The sequence below is a fragment of the Lactuca serriola genome, chromosome 4, assembly GCF_051521515.1.
Source record: "Lactuca serriola cultivar US96UC23 chromosome 4, Lser_US96UC23_V15, whole genome shotgun sequence".
Classification (NCBI taxonomy): Eukaryota; Viridiplantae; Streptophyta; class Magnoliopsida; order Asterales; family Asteraceae; genus Lactuca; species Lactuca serriola.
This window is the reverse complement of record NC_136411.1, coordinates 55,806,102-55,834,083: the sequence shown is the minus strand read 5'-3', so window position 1 is coordinate 55,834,083 and position 27,982 is coordinate 55,806,102.

The window sequence follows — 27,982 nt, the reverse complement described above, 5'->3', positions numbered from 1 at the left end:
ACAAAATTATATAGCATCTGTTAGTATAGATAATGAAAATTGAGGTCTTATCCTCTTGACGCCCCTAACAGTGGAGAATCACAATCACAGAATCAGAGAATGTAGAACAAAAGGAAGAACAGAGAAGGATGTTGTGTTTATGCATTTCAATTTCAGACTAGATTTAAAATTAGAGATTGGAGGAGTAGAGGACAAGAGGAGAAGCTGTCGAGCCAAGTAGGAAGAAGATTAGAACTTAGAAGAACACTAGAACTGACTAATCAACAGAAAGCTGTGTTTTTCAACGTGTTTTTGGAAACTGAATCGTCACTTCCCACAGGCGAGCGTAACTATGGAATGATCGAGACTTTTTCTGGAGAAGAATTAATGAATAAGATTTAAAATTAGGGGCCCTTTAGAACTGTGGGCCCTAAGCCCTTGCCTAGTTTAATAAGCACTTAAGTTGGCCCTGAATATATAACACAAATAAAAATATCTAAGGTCAAAGTTGAAAAAAAAAACTTCAAAAGTCAAAAGTTGACAATTAATTTGGGACGGAGGGAGTATATTTTTAAGTGTTTTTTTACGTATTACAAATTTATATGTATTTTTACATATTTATGTATTTTTTTTAAAGTTTTCTATATAGATGTTTATGTATTTTAAATGTATAAACGTATTTGTATGTATTTTAAAGTATTTTACATATGTTGTGTATTTTTTATATATTATGTATTTATATGTATTTTTATGCATTTATGTATTTTTTAGTTTTTTATGTAGATATTTATGTATTTTAAATGGATAATCGTATTATTTTTACGTATTTATGTATTTTTTACTTCAAGTCGTCTTCGCCATTTTATCTAATTCTCACAACTTCTTCGACTATGTCTATATAGTTTTCCTACATACCCACATATTTTTAGCTTTTCTCATTTGATGTTTAATTTCTAGATAAGCAAATGAGAAAAACTTAGAATATGTGGGTGTGTAGGAAATCATCTATATATATTCGAAGAAGCTATACCAATCGGATGAAATGGTGAAGACGACATGAAGTAAAAATACATAAATACGTAAAAAAATACACTTATACATTTAATATACATAAACATCTATATAAAAAACACATAAATATGTAAAAATACATATAAATACATAATACATAAAAAAACCACATAAAAATACATAAAAATACGTTTATACATTAAAAATACATAAACATCTATATAAAAAAATTAAAAATATATATAAATACGTAATACATAAAAAAATAACACCTTAAAATAAATAAAAAAAATATGTAAACTACTTAAAAATACATAAATACGTAAATATATATATATATATATATATATGTTTAAAAATACATAAAAAAAAATATAACACATACATATAAAAACTTTAAAAAAATACATAAATATATAAAATTAGATATAAATACGTAATACATAAAAAATAACACATAGAAATACATAAAAAATTATGTAAAATAATTAAAAATACATAAATACGTAAAAAGATGTTTATACATTTAAAGTACATAAAAATACGTAAACATATACATATAAAAGCTTTAAAAAGTACATAAATACATAAAAATAGATATAAATACGTAAAAAATATGTTTATACATTAAATACAAGTTTTGAAGAAATCTGCAGAAAAGTACCATTATTTTGGAAAAATTAAGGATTTGGTCCCATGACCTACTAAACCGGTCAAAAGAGTTAAAGTGAATAAATTAGTCGGTTTTTTGGGTTTTTCTATTCAAAAAGTTAAAAAGTCGGGATTTTTCTGTTCAAAAAATAAATTTTATGATTTTATTAAAAAATTCTCAAAATATTGAGACTTTTCTGAATATATCATTTATTTATGAGAAATTAAATATTATCCTACTTTTTGTTCCTACAAATCTTCCAACCTAATTAAATGATGACACGTATCACAATTATTGTTATCTTCCCTAATAATTAAAGATCTTATTGTCACATCTCATCTTCTCATTTAATCTGCTACATGTAATTTTCTCATAATTTTTGATTTATTTGTTTTCCACATGTAATTTGCTTATTGGTTCAATTTTATTTTTAGTGAAAATCATTGATTTGATTAATTCAATTCATTCTTAAAATAAATTATAATAAATACCATCAAATTTCTCAGCATATTTGTTTTCCTTTTTTATTTTCATTATTTACATAACAATAACTTTTTTCAATTTGAATTTATTTTTACATAAATTTGTATTACTTTGTATTCATTTATATACTTATTCATCAAAACTTTTTATATATATAAAATTATTACTTTTTAAATTGCCTAAGGTTTATAAATTTATACTTTTTTAATAAACATGTTTAATACACGCGTCTCACACCTAGTTTAATTATATATTAATATATACTAAAATGACACATATTATCATTTAATTGGATAGGAAGATTTGTAGGAACAAAAGTAGGATAATATTTAATTTATTTTTATTTTTATGAGTTAGATTACTCAATAATTATTATTATTATTATTATTATGTCAACTAATGAGAAGATTTGATTACGGGAGTTTCATTATGGAAACTAAAACTTCACTAATATAAGTACTTCGCGGCGATTAATTTGCGTTGTCTGTGTATGTAAATGATAAATCTTAGAAATAACCCAATAAAATATCTCTTTTAAAAACTGTTGGAATCTATTAATCATTTAATCTTTATCTAAACCGTACCTATAAAGACTATGAATGCGGCGTCTTATCAGTACGGCACTGTACGGACAAATCAATTTACTTGTTTAGCCGGTTCCCTGTTAAAATATTCACAATCATTCACGCGCACCACATTTCCCCATGCTCCACGCACAGGCACTCTCTAGTCTCTTCTTTGTAGATTTGGCTCACAAGATTATTTTATTGTTATGACTTATGATAATGTATTTATTTAGTACATATATTTTATAATGATTATTTTATTATTATGTTATTTGTATTTTTTTTGTTTGAATTGTTTTTCAAAAACTATTATCTATATAAGGGCCGACGAAGTGGAGCTTAGAATGGCTCGGCATATTTGATGTGGATTCGAGGAACACCGACTCCTAAACTCGACATGACGAGCTCGAAAGGGTAACTCGACAGTGGCATGTCGTCTCTCTTTCTTCCTCCTCCCTTCTTCCCTCCTTTCTTATCCCCACTCGACACTCACTCCATTCTCATGGTAAAAGTAGTCCATCAATTGTTGGAGCTCATGTGTAACTCAACAAATGTTGTGTAACACCATGTTCGGGATCATTTTGTGATTCAGGACCATGGACCGGAAGTCGATTGTGTAAAGGATTTGGGCCTTAAGGAGACGATGTTTAGATCTTTTGGAAGGAGGTAATGATGGTTATAAGATCTAAATCCTTGAATTGTGTTTTAGAGTCGAAGGGTAAAACGGGAAAAGTCATAGGTCGGGTTCTTGCATGAAATATAGATTTTTTTTCAAGAAGTTTTTAGTCTAATATATTTAGAGAATATTGTAGAGCTCTTCAATACCTTTCCGTGGATATAAAGAACGTCGAAAATGGAGTTGAAACGAAGAAGTTATGACCGTTTGAAGTTAGGACGATATTTGGTTTGGTCGCGTATGCTGGGCGTAAATTTAGTATGATGGGCGTACGCGATCAGTGCCCAAACCCTATTTTCATGGTTTGAGCCCTATTTAAGCTCATTAACTCCCCCAAACCCATTCCATTCTCATCCCCCACCTCTCCAACACCCTTTCTTGTAACCATAACCCTAGCTAGATTGAGCCTCGTGAGCAAAAAAAAAGGTGTTTTAAGTGCCTTGGAGTGTTCTTGGTGCACCTTGGAGAAGAAGGAACTTATTGAAGAAGCGGTGGTTGCATTGGAGCTTGTAGATCCAAACTTTATTCACCTTGATCTTTCTTCTAGAGGTATAAAGTTTGAATGTTGATGATGAAATTGTTAGATCTAGCTAGTTTTGGGTGTTATGAGCTGTTGGTCACTTTAAGTGCATAAAGATTAGATCTTGAAAGTTTGTGACCTTGTTATGAATAAAGTTGGAAACTTTATCCATCTAAACATCATTTTGATTCAGATCTGAAGGTTGGAAACTTGTACTTAATGGATTAAGTTGAAAAAAAATTCACTTTTGGGTCCATTTGAGACTTAAAGACTAGTTCTTGTTTGTTGGGACCATTTTAATGGATAAAGTTGGAAACTTTATCCATTATGGAACTATTATGAACCATAAAAATGTGATCTTGGCCCTTGCATCCCTTCCATACAAGAGTTTTGATGTCTTATTGGGTTAAGAACTTAAGGTTTTGGTCATCAAGCACTTTATAGCCATGCAAAGTCATAAAGTTGGAAACTTTATGGCTTAGGATATCATTTTGGGCATGGATCTGAGTTTTGGATGTAAGGGATTAATGGAATAAGCTCTTAATGGAGTTTTGGGACGGGGCTGCATACACTGGGCGTACCTGGTGGAATGTGAGCTTGACCGTTGACTTTGACTTTGACCAGGGTTGACCAAGTTTGACCCAAGGGCATTTTGGGTAATTTGATTTATAGTTTGAGATTTGGATTCTTGTTAATTGTGTGGGTGACCAGTAGAGATAGCTTTTAGAGTAGTGATCGGTGCATCTATTCTTTCAGATTGTGATGTGAGTTTTCTCACTATATCCATGGGTCGAAGTCACTAATGTTGGCCCATTACTTGTTATGTGGAATGCTAGTTATCTTTGTGATGCTTGCATGAAAGACCAGGATTTGGCCCCTGGCGATTATATGAAAGACCGTGGGGTAGCCCATGACACTTGTATGTAATATCCAGCTTTTGTCGGTTTCAATCTTTTTCTTCCCAGAATGTCCACTTTTTGCTGCAAAATACAATTTAAACATTATAAGTACCAAATATCTTTGTAATTAACCAAATTATAGCTTAAAATGTGTTAAAATACTACCTAGAAATATGTATAACTATGACACTATCAAAATACCCCACACTTATCTTTTGCTTACCCCAAGCAAAACTAATTTTTTAAGTCTAACTTTCATCACCAATATCACATAAGACAATCCATTTTGAACTCAACCATTTAACCAAGACCTCAATGCGCATATTTGTGTCTAAGGTTCCTAAAAACTTCTCAATCCTAAATACCCACATTCCTTATGAACCTTCACCCATTAGCTTATACGACACTCATTTTTGCAACCCTCCGAATCCATCCTCAGAAATCTTTCTTAACCTCAAAGTATTTTTGGTTAAGCTACCCAAGCATACATAATCTAGAAAAATTACAAATTTAGATACCACAATGGAGCTCTTTGGAATTCTTCACTCCTTTGAATAATTAATCTTTTATTTCTTTTAAGTTACCACCTTTTTGTTTGATTTGTGGTATCTTCACTTTTGATTCTTTAGAATTTTGATCATTTGATCGTCATGCTTGATAGCTCCAAAATTCTTCCAACAACTTTTTGGTAATTTCTCTCTCCTTTTTTTTGCATATCTCACTTTTTCCGCTCAATATCTACAAGCTTAAGCAAGGGAGCTTAACTTCAACCTTTATTGGTTAGATGTATTAGTCCAAGTGTAATGACTACATAAGCTCTCCTGGATAGATTTAACGTGCAGTCTACAAAATGTTTTATGCCATAAAAACTACCAGATTACCTTTCATATCTTATGGCTTTTCACTAGGATACAGGAGGCCACAAATATACTATAACATGTGTTGGCTCAATTAAACAATTGAGCTCGCATCGGATCATCCCACGCAACACTAGCAACTTAAGTGTAAACTATTATTAGATTCAAATTTTAGATTATTATTCCAAATCTATTTCTAATTTTTCTAAATTTAAGTTTTAAAATTTTCTAGCAATTTTCTTTTTTGACCCCCTACCCCACACTTATTACATACAATGCCCTCATTGTATACATAAAATAATTTAAAAACAAGAAAAGGGAGAAAACAGAACAGACTCCCCTGGGATAATAGTGGCGGGATCGATTTCTTCACGCGTGTGGAAAACTTCAAACATCTTGAATATGGACATCTTCAATTATGGAGAATGGAACTTGGATCTTCAACAAATGATATATGTGAATGTGCTGGCAAAATGTGAATCCGAGACTTGAATCTTCAACAAGTGTAGTGTAGAAAAATCTTCAAAGCATAATTCATTAATGTGGGTAAGCATACACCACATTTTATCGTTGAGCGAAAGAGTCATAACCAACTTCATGATATGTTCGATCATGATAATAGTGACCCATGAAATAAATATGTAATAAAAGGCTTCCAAATTGTAGAAATATGGGTCTCACGGCGTGATGTTGTATTAAATCGATTTCTGAAAAGTGTTGATAATAGTCTCACGACGTGAGAGATAAATGCTCATGTCGTGAGAACTAATTCTCACAGGATGCAGTTTTGTAAAGAATTCTTCCAAAAAGTGCAATGCAACCATTGTCTTACTAGATTAAGACCCTTCTAAAAACTCTATAATTTCTTGACTCTTTCCTCATCTGTAATCATGTTTCTCTCACGATTAACCCCAAACTTATTAAAAATTATGAGTTTCGACTCTCGACTCTAAACAACTTGGATTAACTCGTATACGCTCTTATATCTCTATTTCTCTATTTACTCGCAAGATTTTCTGTCAACAAACATCCAATATGTGAAAGGAAGCAACATAGTCATAACAAAGTTTTGCTATATAATCAAACCAAACAAAAACAAAATCAAACACACCAAAAGTAAGAAAGACTAAAGAAAATGACAAAAACAAAACAAAAGGATAAATATCAATCATCTTCCTCCTCCTCATGTGTTCCACTCACTTCGGCTCCATCTCAGCGTTGCATCCATAACTCTTCCCAAATCGGAATATAAGGATATTGAGGTGGCATTGTTGGTGGCTGCTCTACATGCAGATGCATAAACAAAACATCGATAACTTGGTTGTGGTAGTTGACACCCCCTCGGAGATTGTCTAAATAAGTACCGACCTGACTTTGAAATGGGTCGGTTGGTACTCCACCCTCGAATGATGGAGGGTGTTGTTGTGGTTGGCTGCCCTGTCCTCGGGCTCTAACATTGCGCCTTCCTCTCTGTCGCAGTTGTTCCTATTGTTGCTCAACATCCTCTTCATCATCATTTGGTATACTCCAATGTATACCCATATTAACCACCACCCGCATTGTCTTTAAATAACCCAGATAAAACTCATTCCCCTCTTTACATGTATGAGTCATAGTGATCCCGGGAATAATGACTCCGTAAGAACGTGCCAAACGGGTCACAAAATGTCCACCACATATCAGGCTCCCGACCCGAGAACTGACCGCGTGCTCTACTAAATACCTTGCCAAAAAGTAAGGTATGTTGCAACATACTCCAGGTGCCAAGATGGTCCACAAAAGAACAACTTAAATTTTGCGACTTTATCCCCGTGCTTCTTGTGGTGAATAGAAAAGGTGATGAGGCGGTGGATAAGGTGATGGATCGGGATCTAATGTTGCTTTCGGGAGAAACACCCAAATTGAAGTTCCTCACAGAAATGTTACTCCAAAATTCATATCTGGATACACCCCCAAAATATTCCCTTACAACAGCCCGTAATAATGCAGCAAATACCGGTGTCATTGTTTCATGTGCCTCATACAAACTCATTCTCCATGCAAATTCGGAAAGGCTACATTCCCGGTATTCCCCTACTAAACAAAAAACTAGAGCTTGTGGGAAATTTGGGTCTTCCATATTATCTTGAAATACCACTGTTGAGAAAAACTCTACACACAAATCCTTGTAAACCCGCTCCTGAATTGCCAACAGGTTGCCCCATCCCTTGCACGTGAAAGTTATCCTGCTCCCCACAAATGTTTTAGTGAGAAAAGGGCTCAATCGGTAAAGTAATCCAACCTCCCTACACTTGTTCCAATTTATTGTTGGCGCTATAGCAAACTCGCGACTATGCAGCCACCACAATATGTTAATATACCGATTATGCACCTCTTGAGATACGTTAGTAGGGAATGCATAGAACAAATGCATATTAGAAACATCTCCTTATGCTTCATGCACATTCCTTCTTGGACCCATATTATGCAAAAAGAGTAAAACAACAAAACCAAACCACAACAGCCATTACCCTTAATAGAAATCAGATTATAACTGCAATGCAATTCTCACTTTGTGGGTATCAAAACTCACGTTGTGAGTTTGGTTCAAAGGCAGGTCGTCAAGGGTTCAAAACCGAACCAATTTTAGTGCAAAATAAGTCCAATTAACACATAGGGTTTTGTCTTATAGTTATTATAAGCATAAATCAGGAACATACAAGTCAAATTTCATAGAAAATCGGGGGTAATTTCAAATATGACATAAAACCTAACCCCTAAATCTATAAAATTGGTCAAAATAAGGAGTTAAGAACATGAAGTGTTTACCTTTGGTGAAGACTATGTAAGAGAGAAGATGTTTTGTAAATAAAACAACCGAAATTGAGTGAGGGGGACCAAAGGATGAGTTCACATCAAGGGTTAAGAAGAAAAGATGTTTAAAGTGTTCATCTGATTTGTTTAAAGTTGTGGTCCCATTTTTTGTAAAGCTCACGCCATGAGCTTTAGGGCTCACGTTGTGAGTTCTGCCTGAGCTAAATAATCGGGCCAATTCCATTTAATAGAAAGTGGGATTTGGACCACGACTTGTTATCGAGGTTTAAGTGTTAAAAATATCCATTTTTTTTCTTAATACTTCTATAAAAATTCACCACTCAATATTTATGAACCCCACACTTGATTTTAGCTATTTTCTAAAATAATTTGGATGACTTGATGATAAATATCATAAATTGAATTAAAATGGAAAAAATGCAAACAAACAAAAAGAAAATTTTCAAACTGAGTTCGGGTTGCCTCCCAAGAAGCGCCTCTTTTTTGTTGGAGTCATGAGTCAGACTCCGTGCCACCTCACATTGAACTTTCAGGAGTGTCCATCACCATTTCCACCTTTTGAACCTTCCATTTTTTTATGTAAGCTTGCACCCTCCTAAGATAAGATTTTTTAGAGTTTTCCTTTTTACCCTTCGAATCACCCTCTTCAAGCTTTCTTTTTACCCCTTTATTCACCACAAGTTTCGGTTCCGCTCTTTCTTCACTCTTTAACTCCATAGGTATAACCTTCTTTTCCATTTTTAATTGTTCTAATTCTGAAGTAACCTCTTCCTCATCACTAGACACTAAGTCTTCATCACTCTCTTTACTCACCCAAGATGTTGGAGTTTTATAAGCAAACAGTTCAAAAACTGCTGGAATGGATGCTCTTGCCTCTTGGCTTTGTACGTTTGACTTGTTTAATTGACTGAATTTCTTCTTCCATTAATTTTTCTAATTCTTTAAGCTTATTCTTTTATCTATATTGAATACCTCACCTTGAGCACAATCGTTTTGAAATTCATCTTCCACTCCAAAGGTAACTTCTTCATCTCCAACTCTCAAAGCAAGTTTAGATTCACGAATGTCTACCAAGGCTCTAGCAGTATTGAGTAAAGGGAGACCAAGAATTGTTGGGACATTGGTATCTTCTTTCATATCCAAAACAACAAAATCAATTGGAAAAACAAATTTCCCAATTTTTACCAATATGTCCTCAGCTATGCCTCAAGGATGAGTCACTGAACGATCAATCATGTGAATCGTCATTCAAGTAGCCTTCAAATATGGAAGATTAACTTTTGATAGAATGAGAAAGGCATTAAATTTATGCTTGCTCCAGAATCTGCTAAAGCATAAGTCTTCATCTTATTTCCAAATTCACACGGAAGAGTGAGGCCCCCAAGGTCTCCCATTTTCTTTGGTAATTCGCCTATTATCACTCTAGAATTCTGCTCACTAAGGATCACCTTGGAATTCTTCTCTAACTGTTGGCGGGTATCGAGTAAGTCTTGTAAAATCTTAGCATATTTAGGAACTTGGGATAGAAACTTAATAAAAGGAGTGTTTATTGGAATATCCTTTACTTGCTTCATAAATTTCAAATGTTCCTGCTCCAGTGGATGGATCTTAACTTGAGAATGAAACGGAATAGGAGGACGATAAACTCGAGTATCAGCAAAAATATTATGATCAGACTTACACAACGCCGTTAGCTTAGGATGCTCATGTTGTGAGTTCGATGTTTCAGAGATAAATATTTCTTCGATCTTTGAATTCTTCGGCTGTGGTCCAGGATGATGCAGCTCGACTTCAAGGGCTTCAAGGAACTCAGAGATCGTATCTTATTCAGTATCGATCACCATTACTTGCGGTTGAGGCTTTTTGTCGGAAATTTTTAGAGATAATCTTTCATTAACCAAAGTTGTTAATTGTCCAAGTTGAGCTTCGATGTTTTGGATCGATGCTTGATGATTTCTTAGCAAATCTTGATGGTCCCTCATGAGATTTTGATGGTCTCTTATTACCGCATCGGTCTCATCATGTCTTTTCTCCGAAGCCTCCATGAATCTGGTTAACATGGACTCAAGATCAACTTTCTTTTCAGGTGGTGGTTTCTCTTTTTGGTAGAAGCCTCAACCAGTCTGCCTATAGTTTTCTTCTTTTTACTTCTTATATCCGTCATATGGCAACCACTCTTTCTTTGACATCCTTCAATCTTCATCATATTTATCTCCACTTGAGTAACAAACTTGAGCCTTCTTATTCCCGTTCTCATCCAAGTGGCAATCTTTGGTTAAATGAGGACCATTTCATCTTTCACTACCAAATCGAATAGCATGTATGGATTGGTCCATCTTTGTTATCCTTCGGTCCATAGTGTTTAGCATAGCTAGATCACATCCATATCTTTAGAAGTGCCACCCCCAATTCCTTTCGCTCCATCATGTCTAGGATTGTGATATTCACGCGAATGCTTGGAAAACTCTTCAATTAATTCCTTGATTTCTGCTGGATTTTTTTTGGTTAGCGGTCCTTGAGAATCATGGAGTTGCCTTTTCATGAAATTAACCCCATCGTAAAAGATAGATACTTCTTGTTGTTCATTCAAACAATTTTAGGGACAATTTCTTATCAATCCTTTGTAGCATTCCCATGCTTCGTAAAGTGACTCACTCGGTTGTTTCTCGAAATTTGCTATGAATTTCTTGAGTTTAGAAACTTTTTAAGGTGGGAAAAAGTGTTATAAAAATTGCTCACGCATTTGCGCCCAAGTAGTAATTGCACCGGGTGGAAGTGCCTTCAATCAATCCTTTGCAGCTCCCTTGAAAGTGAAAGGGAGCATTCTAAGTAAACTGTAGTGTGTGGAACATTTGGGATGTTGAAGTAATCAACAATGTCATTGACTTCATCAAGGTGTTTGTAAGCATCCTCATGATATTTCCCAAAAAATGGAACTTCCTTAAGCGCGGACAGAATGTGTCCCTTCAGCTCGAATGTTGTTGCAGCTGGAATTGTAGGTTGCACTATACCGGGACCGGTGTCCTCTCAGATTCTCTTCTTGTATGCCTCCATAGACATATCCGCAATGTTTACCATCTTGTTTTTTCGGATCGTCTTCTAGGTTCATTTCTTTCTAATTCGAATTCAGGTTCAGTCTCGTAATCAGAATCTTGTGGATTAAGATTTTGCTTAAAGCTTTCAATCTTGTTTTCGTCCTTCTTTTGATTGCTTGACTCTCCTACGTTCTTCCCTTTCTTCTTTCCAAAAACTGATTTAAGATCTTTAAAAGGCGACTTCTTTGGCGGGTTGGTTTCTCTTACGTTTTTATCCATTTTTTTTGTGAAGCGCTGACTCTGGATCATCAAGTGGTGGTATCAAAGGTGTGTTGGATCCACGGGTCATGTACTACTACAACAAAAAAAACATAAAATTGAACAAAAACGAACTAAAAACGCCTACTGACTGTTCACCACGACATGGTAAAGAGCACTACCTCGTGTTGTCGTAGAAAATCTAAAAAGAAACAAAAAACGAAAAAACATAATACTACTGAGTTCATGTCGTTAGCTTAGGGCTCACGTCGTGAGTTCACTTCTAAATAAAAATCTAATGCTAGAATTTAACTTTTTGCAGGTTTCACCCCACAAAAAGGATCTATTAATCTAAAGCAAATAAATTTTAAGCTAAATAGATGTTCCTTGGCAACGACACCAAAAACTTGATACGTGATATCATACCTACTAGTTTTACCAACTATTTAACTAACTATTACGACTTAAGACAGTGTACCTATTCGCAAACAATATAGCACAAAAGTCGAGTATCGAACTCAGGGAACGGATTTAATTTACTAACCTAACTACTAATAGATTAATCTAAAAACAAGCAAAAGTCAAAAAGGGGGTTTTACATGATTTTTCAAGTTCAAACAAACTTAAACGCTTAACTAACGATTTTAATCAATATACTAAAAACACTTTCGTTTAGTTCGAATCCACTTCTTCTCTATGGTTAGTTACTATTTATGGATTATTAAAGTTGGTTACCAGTTATTATGTAATTAGCAATTCAAGTCCAAATTTACTAATATTTTCACCAATTCATGAACTACCTTGTATGGTCATACATAAGCAAAACACAGACTTAGTTATTAATTATAGATGGGTTATGTATGATTTATCTAGGCAATTAACCAAACACAATTATGGTCACAATTATGTTCTCCAAAACAGCTAAGTTTGTTACTTTTATTACTTGATCTAGATGTGGTCACTCCTAGCTCTAACAATTTAATAGTCACTAAACTACTTTGTATCAAGTTCATGTAATTTAATGGTCACTAAGCTACACAGAACCTGAATTCAAGCAATCAAAGTATCAAATATTAACATGCTAGGTAAAGATAATCAAACACAAGCATAAAATCAACTATTAAAACCCATAATTTGATAAACTAAACCATAGAGTTAAAGCTTCATCTAGCTAAACAAAAGCTGCTAAATTTAGCTACTCATGGCTGAAAACACACTAATTCAATATAAATCAACATAACTAATTAATGCAAATCGAATGTAATGATTTGATCTTCAAATTCTTAATCTTCAAGCAAACTCTCCTTCCAAAGTATGTTTTTCACAGGTTTCTGACCTCCAAATTCGAATATCTCTCCAAAATATGTCTAAGCCCACCCCCTAAGTCGAATGAGCAAAGGGATATATATAGTTTCCAAAAATTAAGTCTCACGTCATGAGAATTAAGTTCTCACGTCGTGATCTCAATAGAATTCGTGTTCGGCAAGGAAACTATATTTCGCGTAGCTATCTTCTAGAAGAATCAATCTCATGTCGTGAGATTATACTCCTCACGCCACGAGAACTAGGAATTAGCATTGTGCATAAAAACGAAAGTCGCCCAGAAATTTGTCTAGTTTTTAGATCATTTTGAATCTTGTCAGTCAAAGTTATGAGTCATGAGATATGATCAAAATACTGACGAGGGGTCAAGCTGTCCAGCAACATCATTTTTGTATCTTTTTCAGCTCCAGACCTCCAAGTATCCATCTTTTTGTCGGTTTCAATCTTTTTCTTCTAGAATGTCCACTTTTGGCTGAAAAAGATAATTTAAACATTATAAGTACCAAATATCTTTGCAATAAACCAAATTATAGCTTAAAATGTGTTAAAATACTGCCTAGAAATATGTATAACTATGGAACTATCACCCTTGGATCGTGTGAACACTTTCCGAATTGATATTTCTACCTTATGCATGGGTTGCAAGAAATTCTGCCTAGGATAGTCCAAGAGGACACTTACGAATCTAAGCACATAAATTGTAAGCCAAATTTCTAGAAGGATTCTATGTTCGTCTGAAGAAAAAGAGAGCTAATGATTTTCGTGTGTCTTCTCAAAGAGAAGAGTCATTTATTTATAATAAATGAGATCATGTTTTGCTTCTTAGGGTTGGCCGTCATGGTTTTCCTCTACCCCTTGGACCCCGCTAGGGGCGCTACCCCTAGACCCCGCCAAAGGGGCACTCCCCTTTTGGAAACCCCATACCCAGGGGCGCTGCCCCAAGAAAGAAGCCCACGACTTTATAAGAGAAAAAGGAAGAGATCAAAGACTAGCTTCTAAATGAAATCCTTGTCTTTCTTATATACTCAAACATAACATCTAAAGTCCATACTTTACTTAATGACTAAAGTAAGGCTTCTTAGATGTATGACTTGTATATAAGAGAAGTTTACAAGCAACCTCCTATACACTTTAAGATCCCATGTGGTGTGTCCAACTCATCAAGTGTTATCTCCCTATGTGTACAAGTTTATATAGTGAAATTCAAAGAGTACAAAAACTTGTACATCACTTATTAAATGATACATTATGATTTAATTACTATTTTCTACTCTCTTGAAATATTATTTTCATAAAATAATAATTATTCCTAATTAAATACAAGAGCTGAATCTGTTTATAAATAATCAAATTCTTAATAAATATTCAATAAGTGACAACTTGCTAAAGGGGTGACCTTATAGGATCATATGTTATTCTCAAACATCATTCTAAATTGATTTTTGAACATATAGATCCAACACTATGATCCCAAACCTCAACTAATCTCACATCATCTTATTTTCAACCATCATAATCTTTCTCTAACTCTTTATCTTTCTCAAACTTTCTAATAATTCTCAACATTCTTAAACTTTCTCAGACATTGTAAAACATGTTTCAAACTTTCTTATCGTTCTTAATATTTCTAGATTCTCTCCATTGTTTATCGAGTATATCTAAGATATGGACCTCTCAAATATCAATCCAACCAAATGAATGTATGCATGTAATCATAATCATACTCCAAAACATAATCCTAAGTCATACTCCAAACATACGCCAAGACCAATTTATAAGCAAATAAAGAGTATATCAACTCATAATCCTAATACAAGGGTATATAAACCCACAATCCAAGTTAAAATAGAATAAGAACCCATGTACACTAATCAGAGAAACAACCCCTTTAATAATGTCCTTCAAAAAATGTCCTTAATTTAATAAAGGATGTCCACAACATCAAGCAAAGGAAGACACACATTATTCATATAGTATCCAAGCAATATATATATATACATATAGTATCACAAATTGGAAACATAATCAAAATACTATTATGATGGGGACAAGTGTAGGTAAAAGTACTCATCTCAATAACTTAGTGTGGTTACTCCACTTGATTATATCTTACACTCATAATGTTTATCATATACTTATATATTGTAAATGGAAGCCATTGGAAGTATTGAAAGTGATCAAAGATCAAGATACGAATAAATAAGAAAATCTTCTTATAACATTACAAGGTTGTGTAATATTTGTGAAAGATATTACACGACCATGTAACTTTACTTACATAGCCAGAAAACCCAAAATTTCATATTTGGTCCCTACACTTGCACCTAATGTTTCAAGAAATCACATATATCAATATTTAGCATATTTTAAGTACTTTTACACCTTATAACATAATTATTATTTTACATATATCATTTAAAATTTATGACTTAATGGTTAAGCCAATCCAGTGTCATAATATCCATAGGGAATGTAATCAACATTGGTCGATAAGTTCTTAATGACTTCCAATGTACTCTTCAACACTTAACAATTATTAGTAAACTTCTAATAAAAGTCATAAAATGATTGAAATGAAGATTTATATCCATAATGTTGGATATTGGCAGACTATAAACTCTAAATACCATCCCGGGAAGGCCAACGTGGTGGCTGATGCTTTTAGCCGCAAGACAGCGGGTTCCCCGATTGGGAACGTTTGTTTGAGGATGAAGGTGATATCTCCATTGTTGGATATGATCAAAGAGGCTCAGGTCGATGGTGTGAAGAAAGAGAACTGGAAGATAGAGCGGATTCAGGGCCAGTATCCCTTGTTTGTTCGTGATAGCCGAGGTCTTCTGGCACAATGTAGTCGGGTGTGGGTACCGGTGACTGGAGGAGTGAGACAAAAGATATCAGAGGAGGCACACAAGTCCAAGTTCTCTATACATATGGAGGCTACGAAAATGTATAGAGATCTGAAATTGAGCTATTGGTGGCCCTGCATGAAGCGGGAGATCGCCTAGTTCATAGAGCAGTGCTTGACCTGCAGGAAGTTCAATGCCGAACATCAGCGGCCGCATGGAAAGGTTCATCATCTACCCATTCACATGTGGAAGTGTGAAGAGATCACTATGGAATTCACCACGAAGTTACCGAGGACATCGAGGGGTGTGGACGCCATATGGGTGATTGTGGACAGGTTGAGAAGAGTGCCACCTTTATTCCGATCTCTAAGAGTATATCCGCTGAAAAGTTGGTTGATATTTATGTATGAGAGGTGCTAGCTAGACACGGGGTGCCAGTGTCGGTAGTCTCTGACAGAGATGTTTGATTTACATCTAGATTCTGGAAGAAGTTCCACGAGGAACTGGGTACTCAATTGCATTTTAGCACGACGTACCACCCCCATACAGATGGCCAGGGTGAGAGGACGATCCAAACACTTGAGGATATGCTTCGGGCATGCGTGTTGGATTTTGGAGGGAGTTGGGATACATACCTCCCATTGGCAGAGTTTTCATACAATAGTTACCATGCCAGTATCGACCGACCTCCGTTTGAGATGCTATATAGTAGAAGATGTAGGACCCTGGTTTGTTGGGGTGAGGTTGAACATCGAGTCATAGGGAGCACTGAGGTAGTGCTCAAGACTACCGGGCTGCTTCAGCAGGTGCGTAACTGGCTACGAGTCACATAGAGCCGTAAGAAAAGCTATGTTGATCGGTGACAATCGGATCTTGAGTTCTAGGTGGGGGACTTCGTGTTACTAAAGGCGTTGCCATGGAAGGGAGTCATCAGGTTTCGGAAGAGAGGCAAGTTGGAGCCCCGATATATTGGACCGTTCAACATTACGCCCCGGGTGGGCAAAGTGGCCTATCGTTTGGATCTGTCGGATGAGCTTAGCCAGATTAACAACACCTTCCATGTGTCACGGCTTCGGAAGTGTGTCACAGATGAGGCCGCATTCGTTTCTTTGGACGACATTCAGGTGGACGAGAGCATGAACTACATTGATATGCCTATTGTGATTCTTGATAGGAAGACCAAGGTTCTTCGGAAGAAGGAGGTGAAGCTAGTAAAGGTGCAATGGCAGCACCGAAGGGGCTCCGAATGGACATGGGATCCGAAGGATGAGATGCGAGATCACTACCCGAACTTGTTCACATCAGCAGACTTCGAGGACGAAGTCTAGTTTAAGTGGGGGAGATTTGTAACACTTGTTCCAGGTATTAATTAAGTTATCTATTTTTTTTATGGTTTTGTGTATGGACACGGCGAGTTGGGGAGCTCCAACTCGTCGATTAGAGATCATTTATGTGGACGCATTACTTAGAACCTACTCGACGATTAAGAAGGCCCCGACTCAACGAGTAGGCGTTGTAGAGGGAAACCCTAATTTTTAGGGGTTGGTACCCTATTTAAAGAACTTATGGCTCATTTGTAGCCTCCTTCATCATTCTTATAGTCTAGAAAGAAACCCTAGCCACATTTTGGTGCTTCCTTGAGTGTGTGTGAGCCTTGGAGGGTGGAACTTGTGCTTTTAAGAAGGAAACTTGAATGTTGAGGAGATTGAAGAAAGGAGAAGGCTTTGGATCCAACATCTACTTGTTGCTAGCATCCATTTAGAGGTAAAAGTTATTAACTTGATCTCTATTTTCTTAGATCTCCTTTTATAGAAGAATATGGTCACTTTTGGTGCAAAATGGGGTCATACTTGCATTTGGACTTATAAAAAGGATATGGTTCCATATCTGGGCATCTCTAGGTCCTCAATGACATAAAGTTTCTCACTTTATTCAGCTTAGGCCCTTTCCATGCACTAAAACCTTGTAGGAAGCTTCGTTTTGATGTTATAGCCTTGGGAGGCCTTGCATGTTGCACTAAGGGAAGTTGGATGTGAAGTTTGGGACCTTAGATCCCACTGAACAAAAAAAGAGTGAACACAAAAGGACTGAAGGAACTCGTCGAGTCTATTGGTTGACTCGAGGATTCGGGGTAGCGTTTACTCATTTTTGAGTTTCTGAATGAGCGTAGTGAAGGATTAGAGTGTTGGTGTGAATGAAATTTTGGTTTTCTGGACATTGGATGAACTCGACGAGTCACTTAGGTGACTCGGCGAGTTGACTCAGGATTAAGTGGAATGGACTCAGGAGGAACTCGACGAGTTACTAGAGGCACTCGACGAGTTGAGGTCAACATGGACTGTTGACCTTTACTTTAACCAGGGTGGACTTTGAGGGTATTTATGGTATTTTGAGATTTTGACAAGATAATCACATGTTGATTATAGGCGATTGAGTTGGAGAAGTGTGTGGGATATATCTAATCTTAGCTTGTCAGTTCAGCATTCGAGAGGTGAGTCTCCTCACCGTACCAATGGGTCTAAGGTACCAAGACCGGCCCATTTTATGATATGCGGTACACTAGCTGTAGTAGAGATATGTGTTATGATAGTAAGCTATATGCTAAGTGGTATGCTAGTGATTATATGATACTTGCAGGAAAGACCATGGGGGGGGTCCATGGCACTTGGAGAAGACCATGTAGGGGAGCCCGTGGCTTGATAGTTAAAGACCATGGGGGAGCCCATGACAGTCGAATGAAAGACCATGCGGGGGAACACATGGCTTGTTGGTTAAAGACCATGGGGGAGCCCATGGCACATTGGTATAAGACCATGTGGGGGGAGCCCATGGCATCCTTATATGTATGTATGCATGGAATATGTGATATATGTAGCTTTTATAGCTAATATGATATGTGTTATGTGGATTATGTGTGTGGTATGCTCTGGGGAACTCACTAAGCATTAGCTTACAGTTTGTGGATTTGTTTCAGGTACATGTAAGCCTAAGGGCAAGGGAAAGGCTTGATGTCACAGCATGCACTCTCTCTCAGGAGTTTTATGGGACACTCTGATGATTTGGAATAAAATTATAATTGATATGAATTTTGAAAACAATTGTATTTGGGATTTCATGGTTTGTGGGAAGTATTTTGGTTAATCAAAAATGAAAAAAAAAATCTCTTGAAAATTGGGTCGTTACAATATATTATTATAAGTTATGCTAGAAACACGTTCATAATATCAAAGGAAACACAAAACTTGGATTCCATAGAATCTAGGCTATGAAATCCTCAAATAACTCAATAGGAGGTTGAACTTCTATAAAACTCACAAACACCATAATACTCAATATGAACCTTCAACAAATATATAATAATTTGATTTAGACCAACTAACAACTAAATACCTGAAATCAAACCATGGAAATCAAAATCAAAGGAGTTAGGGCTGTAAATCCCCGAAACTCCCTAAAATCTCCATTCAAACATATATAAGGAAGTTACTGCTTAGAGATTGATTTTAAAAAGTGAGTAGAGTTTAGAAACTACATTATAAAATAAAATTAAGCTTGAATTTCATGTTAGATATCATATATCAAACCCCTGTATCATGGAATGAAGAGATTAGAAGAGAAAACTACATTCTAAACAAGGAGATATGGAGGCATGAGCTAGATCTTCAAATTGACACCAAAATAAGCTTCAAATCATCAATGGAGAATGAGAATCGTTGTTCACATATTCTATTTTCTCTTATACGGATATTGGGAAGAAATAAGAGAAATAGGGAAATACCTAGCTTATATACTTTGTATTATTCAGTGTTGTAAAAATCTCAACTAAGTCCCGGTTAATCTCCGATTAATCCCTAGGTGCTACCCGACCAATTGTAGGGCGCCTAACAATTAATCCATGCATAAAAATGAATGAAATAATAGAAAACGACGAAATTTGAACACTTTGAAGAAGTTCTATCTCAAAAGAAACCATTTGAGGAATGATTAGTGCTGTATTAATCATATTAACCTATTTTGTTGTGATATTAGTGGTATTCACAAACTTTGTTATAATATTAGTCTTATTTAATTATTGAAAATTTAACGTGTTGGTAATTAATGGTCCCCGATTAATCACTGTCTAATTGATTAATCCATTAAGCCCAGTCCACTGATTAGATAACCTTGAATGTTTTTTACAACCTTGGTAATATTACAAACTATCACCTCAAGTTATATACTTTATATGTACAGGTTAACCCATATGATAATTTAGTTGATTAACACTTTCATATTTTCGATCTTAGTTTTTCCTAGTTAATCTCTAACATTTTAACTACAATTTGGTTAATTTACTTAACTTTAGTTTTTCAACCTTAGTTTTTCATCATTATTCTCTATCATTTTAACTATGATATGTTTAATTTACTTACCTTAAGTTAACTTCCAACATTTGTCTAATCACTCCAATTTTATCCAAATTCAATTCCAAGCTTTTATTATATTTTCTTATAAAATTTAAACAATTTCCAAACACCATAATATAATTTATTCTTATTATTCTATCCTTATTTATTAAATTTAACTTTTAATTATTTTATTTAAATTTTAAATTTTTTCATCAAAACACCAACTTTTCGGCCCTAGAGAGGGTGTTACAAAATAGTGGAGCAAAACCATGAGTTTTTATGATTTCCTGATAGAAAATTGTTCATCCGTATTGGTCTTTTTATTTTATGTAACAATTTTTTTGAATTATTCACTTCAAGTGTTTGATAATTTGGCCCTCAATGACTTGTAGAATTCTGGTTCAACTGACCTTAGGAATAACCGATTTGGTTTTTGTTTCTTTTGGTTATCTTCTCCTTACAATTTTATCGAAATCCGAGGATCCAAATAGGATTTTACATCTTAAGAACCATCCTCTTTGAATATAATATGTTCAAATTAGTCATATACATGTTATCTGGTACATATGTGGTAAAATGAGCTTTTTTTTAGTTATACAAATTTCAACTCCCTATGGCTCACCTCTTGCCCCCAAAGTGACTTATGGTTTCTTTAAAACTATTGCTTTCGACCGTTCAGGTTCCATAACCTATTTTCCCATTTTAATTTCACTTTTTTTAGGAATATAAATGGGTTGTTTTTGCTGCTGATGTTCCGTCGCTACATCTGGGTAGACCTTAATTAGATACTTGGCTTCGAACTTATATGGCCTAATTACTTGCTTATTTTGTTTTAGCAGTTTTCAGAAAAGGTCTTCCTAAAACAATTAAGTTTTTATCCGATACGTCTAAATCACCCATGTCCAGAGTATAAAAATAAGTGGGAAAGATTAGATTATCCACTTGGACAAGAGCAACCTCCAATATACCTTTTGGGTGTATTATCGAGTGGTCAACCAACTGGATAATTGTCCTGGTCTTTTTTAAAGTTCCCAATTTTAATTTTTCAAAAACAGAAAAGGGAAGGACATTGACTGAGGCTCCCAAGACAAGCATGGCAATTGAAAAATTAAGGTTACCCAATTTACAAGGAACTGAGAAAATTCATGGACCTTGCATTTTGGAGGTAAACCTTTTTGCAAAATGGCGGAAATATTTTTGCCACCTTTGACAGTTTCATAGAATTTCATCTTTTTCTTAGAAATACATAAAAATTTTAGAAACTTTGCCTAACGAGGGATGTGTTGGATAACATCTAAAAGTGGAATATTTATTTCAACCTTAGGAAAAATTTCCATGATATCTTCATCCTCTCTTTCGCCCTTCGAACTCTCCAGTCTTGATGGGAAGGGTGGTAGGGGCTTGTATTCTTTCAGATTTGGTTGGACTAGGGTTGGAGTTTCTTTTTCTTCCAGCTTTTTGGATTCTTCTTCAACCAACACCTCTTTATACTCTTCCGCTTCTTTTTCAGGGTCTTTTACATCTTCTTCTTCAACTAGAACTTCTTCAAATTCTTCTTTATCTTTCTCTGCTTTAGATGTGCTTGGGTATCCATAACTTTTTCGACTTATCAAGGAAATATCACTCAAATTGTGCTTCAGATTGTTTTCAGTGTGACCCGGTAACTTTTCTTGAGATTCCATACGACCCACAGAAATGGCAAGTTGAGACACCTGCTGTTCCAAATTCTTGATACTAGCTTCGGTTTCTATCTGGAATGCTTGGGTGTTTGTGGCAAGACTCTTCACAATATCTTCTAAGGCCACACTGGAACTACTGGGTTGCTGATGAGAATTCTAGTTCTGAAAATTTGGGCTCTGAAAATTTTGTTGCTGAAATCCCGACTGCTGATAATTTTGCTGCTGATGGAATCTTGGTCGCATCTGAAATTTTTGTTTCTAATGAAAATTATTCTGGTAATTATTTTGATAGCCTTCAACAACTTTGACTGGAGCAACATCCTCTTGCAAAATCGGACACATATCCGTAGAATGTTCCGTCTTCAAACAAATTCCACATGGTTTCTTTGCAACTATTTTTTCTTTCGTCAGGATCAGAACAGCCTTCGTCAGTTTAGAAATTTGAGACTCTAGATGAGCATTGCTAACTTCTTTGACTCCCCTTGGTTGATATGGATACCATTTTTCCTTTTTACCAAAATGTTTCGACTCTATCGCAGGTTTCACGATCAGCTCCTGGATTTTGGTTGGTGTCATATCTCCTAAGGAACCACCACTGGAAGCATTTATCAAGCGTATCCCCATGGGTGTCAGTGTTGGATTAGTGTCTAAGGTTGTAACTATATTTGGGAAGTACTTGACCCGGTTGTGCATGGTCCTTTTGGGTTGCCTTTACCATAGCAACTTGATAGGATGATTTGTTAAGAGAGAAGAGATATTATTGTTAATATATTATGAAAATAATATATTAAAGGAATAATAATATTATTTGATTAATATAAGTCATATATTAATTGAGAATTAATTTGGTGACTTAAAGAGATTAATTGAATAAAGGGGCATAAACTGTCAAATGTGTGATAGTTGTGTTTAGGGCTACGAATCCTTATGGATATGGGAAGGGACGATTTTAAGGATATGGATATCTTAAAAATCATCCAAGGCCTTATCTAGAAGGATCTTTGGATTTCTTTGAGGCTAAGTTATCCAATTAGGGTTTTAGGTGAAACCCTAGGAGCTCATAGTATAAATAGACCCTTAGGATTGGAGAAATCGGCCACTCTATCTTTGAAGAAACCCTAGAGCCAATTTCTCTCTCCTCTCTCTCTCTCTCTCTCAAATCATCTTCTTGCTAGTTGGTGTTTGTAAGCCATTAGAGGAGTGACGATTGTGACTCTAAGCTCCAAGAAGAAAAGGTATCAAGAAAGTAATCCTAGGTATTGTTCTAGATCCTAATTCATATGATTAGAATCAATTGTTTACATTAGATCTAGTATTGAAAGTCTTGGATACAATGCATGTTCAATTAGAGAAACCTAGATCCAAGCAATTAGGGTTTTCATGTGCACATAGGAAAGTTCTTGTGGCTCAAATCCATCAGTCAGACCTTCACAGAAGCAGTTATAAAGTTGGTATTCATTGATCCCATGTTGGGAGCACCAAACCAGAATCTTCTTAAACCTTTCCTGGTAAGTATGTAAAGCTTCTCTTTTTCCTTGTTTGATACCAAGGATTTCTCTTCTGAGACTAGACCTAGCAATTTGTGTATTCGTGTCATGAAAACGTGTCAGCCACGTATTTGACACGATAGGATTACATGATGAGAAATAAGATTTATCTAAATTTCCAAGATATATTCGTGTCGTGTTGTGTCTCTTACAGATTCGTGTATTTGTGTCTGGAATTGCCAGGTCTATCTGAGACTGGAAACTCGCGTTTCTAGAAAATATTTCTCTAAGAACATCTTTGCGAGTTCTATCCAAGTGTTAATCGAACTGGATGGGAGTTCATATAACTATTCTCTTATTGAATTTCGAACCGAAAAGGGGAATGCCCTTAACTTTATATGGTCTTCGGTAACAACATGAGGCTTCATTCCTGAACAAACCAAATAAAATTTCTTCAGGAATTTATGTGGGTCTTCTTTTTCTAAACCTCTGAACATGGGAAGAAGATGTATCAGCCCATATTTGAGTTCGAAGTTGTAGGCTTCCGGAAAAGTGATGTAGAGGGGCTGCTTATTGACTTTTTGTGTGGCCCACTCTCTGATAGTCTTTTATGCTTCATCTCCACTCATGGTTGATTCTTCAGATTCGGTTTCTGAAGAGTCTATGGTTTCAAATTTAACAACAGAGGGTGGGGAGTAAGTTTTATAAGGATTGTTTGAAGGTGAAGTTGGGGGTACTTTTGGAAAAGACAAAAAATTCGAATCTGGTTTGTTCCACAAGGGACTACCTAGTAGTGTGGTGAGTTCTGGAGGTATTGAAGAGGATGATGATAAACCAAAGAAACCAGTTGCTTGTTTTCTCTTTGCTGCTTCTTTCTTCTGTTTTCTTGCGATTCTATCGATTTTTGGATCAAACTCTAAAGGTGTACCTGAACGAAAAATTATGGGCATAAAACTATTAAAAAGCATTGTGTCCCTGGCAACGATGCTAATTTGTTAAACTGGTTGTCGCACCCTATTTAAACAAATAAAATTTATCTCTGCTGGTTGCATTAAAAATATAGCACAGGGAAGCATGGTTGAATCCTTAGGGACACAACCTATCAGTCAATGCCTATTTGCATTAGGCACAATCTAGTCGATAAAAGCATAAATATAAAAGTGAGTTTTTGAATTAACTAAAAAAAAAAATTTGCATTTATATTAAATTAAACGAAAATCAATAATAAAAATGATTTCAATTTTGATGTGACTTTCCTAATCATGCAACCAACTCAGATCTGGTTATTCAGAATGCGTTCTATCTAAGCTGATATTGAGAAAAACTAACAAGCTCTAGTATAATCTCTTTTACCTTATTTATTTAACCAAAACAAGCTCTTTGAATTACCCCTAACTTTTACCTTATTTAGTTAACCAAAACAATCAGAAAAACTGCATTAAGTTTTGTGTAAAATTCCCAGTAATACTAAATACTTCTCACAAGCTTGGAAGCGTAAATATATAATTTTTCAATTTATATCAGAGTTAAATCGCAAAACGGAAACAATCTGATACATGTTACTTTACTAGTTGACAAGAACAATTACAGATTCTATTATCTGATTAAATAAAATGATAAAACCTTATCTAGGTGATCAGACTAACAAAAATTAAAAATCAAACATTCATTAAGTTCAAAACAGAAAAATCTAGATAGAAACACGAAACTGAAACCCGATCTGAAAACCAATCACATAAAAAGTACTAGTCTATACAGAACTGAAAACTATGGATTATCCAGACATGGAAATAAACGAAACTAAACTAGGAAATAGAAACATTTACTGATAAATCTAGATAAACTAAATATGAGAGATGATTCGTAGTCTTCAGATCTCCAAAAGTCGCTGAAAGATATCAGAAATCGCCTTCAGAAGGGTATTTTTCGCCTGGAATCATCTAACCTTCTCATCTGATAATGAGAATTGTATTTATAGGCGAACCAGAATCTTTCGGAGAGGAAACTGATAACATGTGATTGCAGGTTCGTCCTATTTGATCGCATGTTTCCTTAAAAATGTGTATCAGACCGATTTAATGACGTGCGTTGTTTTTCTGGGATTTTTGGACAAACTTGCAATCACAGTTTTGGGTATATGTGATCGCAGGTTTTGATTTTTTTTACTTCAGATGACTTCCACACAACTTAAATTAATCCTGGGAAATTTCATGGCAAACATGCGATCGCGATAAAAACATGTGATCACACCTACAATCACGTTTTTGGCCTATTTAATCGCAGATTTGGCCGTTTTCAAAAACATGAAAATCATCCAAAATTGTGTCTAGTTTCAATAACTTCTTGAATCTCATCAATCGGAGTTACACTTCATGAGATATGGTCAAAATATTGACAGGGGGTCAAAGCCGCCAACAACATCCTTTAGCTTCAAATTGTAGCAATCTATCTTCATATGATCAATTAGATAGGATGTTTCTTGCTCAAAGAATTTTCCAAGAATTCCTCAATATCCTTCTTCAGTTACAACTCCATATACTCTCCAAATATGCATCCAGCTGATCCCAAGGTACCGCTCCACTCCAATTATTTGAAAACAACATAAAACACGAGCAGTATGACAATTCTAAGAAAATACGTGAGATGAACATTATCTAAACTAATGCATATGAAATATCATAAAATATGATGCAAAATGATACAAAAATTAATATAAAAGAAGCATAAAATGGCATCTAATAATAAATGTGATCAACTCACCAAGTTTCAACCAAAGTATGATGAAGCCATCTTTTTGGGATACTCTACTAAATTTAAAGCTTACGGGGTTCTTAATCATTATACCCGTCTAATTGATGAAAGATATGATATAAATAATGATGACAATTTTGTTCGGAATTTAAATCTAATTCATGTTACAACTCACATCCTAGAGTCCTATGCTCCACCTCTTAGGTCTCTGAATCCCCAAGTTATCTATGAAGTTGATTTGGAAAGTTTGTTCAGACCTATAGAAACAACTGTTGACTCGGAATCTCGATTAAGACCATCTTCAACGCCAAATTCTCCTGTTTCTCAAAAAATATCTCGTTCGACCCCGACTTTTCCTCCATTTGATTATGAAGCATTCCCATCTTGGGTTGAGGGGGAGAATGCCTCTACTTTCATGCCACAAGGGTAGGGAAGTAATCCAATCCTTGAATCAAATGTTGATGGTTTTTAAGATGCAGCAGATCAATTTGCATAAATTGATCCTATTCCGTACAACAACGACGATGATGCTAATTTCTTTGACTTTTCGAACGAAGATGATGCATATATATATATATATATATATATATATATATATATATATATATATATATATATATATATATATGGTTCAAAGGTACGGGGGGGAGCATCATCCTCAAATTCAAACTATTCTAGGGGAGCAACATAACCCTATCATTGACATCGGATCATCTGTTGCACAAGAGTACATATATGGACAAAGTATCATCCTCCAGATCAAGTAATTGTAAATCTAAATGTTGGAGTTCAAACTCGCTCTATTGGTAATATTTAAAATGAATGTCACTTCTTGGAATTCATATCAGTGGTTGAACCCAAATCCATCAAATAAGCTTTAGAATATTCTAATTGGATTACTGCCATGCAAGAAAAGTTAGCCAAGTTTTAGCCAAATCAAGTACAGACTCTTGTCCCTCCGTCTCAGGATCACCCAATTGTCGGAACTCGATGGGTTTTCTGAAACAAGCTCGATGACGCATGAGTGATTATCCGTAACAAAGCAAGATTGGTGGCTAAAGGATCCACGCAGATTGCAGGTCAGGATTACTATGCGACCTTTTCACATGTTGCTTATCTTAAATCCATTCATATCTTTCTAGCTTAAGTTGCTCAAAAGGCCTTCAACGTTTACCAGATGGATGTCAAAAGTGCCTTCCTCAACGGTGAACTCGACAGTGAATTCTACCGTCAACAGCCTCCTGGTTTTGTCAATTTAGCCTATCAGAACTACTGCTACAAACTCCAAAAAGTTGTGTATGGATTTAAGAAAGCTCCTCGTGCCTGGTACGAGACTCTTACTTGCTTTTTGATGCGACCGGGTTTTCATTGAGGAGTTCTTGATCCTACCATGTTCAGAAGATCAAATGGAAAACATCTTGTGTGAGTTTAAATATATGTCGATGACATCATCTGTAACATCCTGTTTCCTGTCATTTCTTATTTCCGGAGCGGGAGCTGGAAGTCTTTTTGAAAATGATTTGGTCCATAAGAAGGTAATGTTTAGACCTTTTGGAAGGAGGCAATTATGGTTGCGAGATCTAAACCTTTGAATTGTGTTTTGGACCGAATGGTAGAACGAGAAAAGTCACAGGACGGTTTCTTGCATGAAATATGGATTTTTATCTGAGAAGTTTTAGTCCAAGATATTTAGATAAATTTTTATAGCTTCTCAATACCTTTCCGTCGATATAAAGAACGTCGAAAATGGAGTTGGAA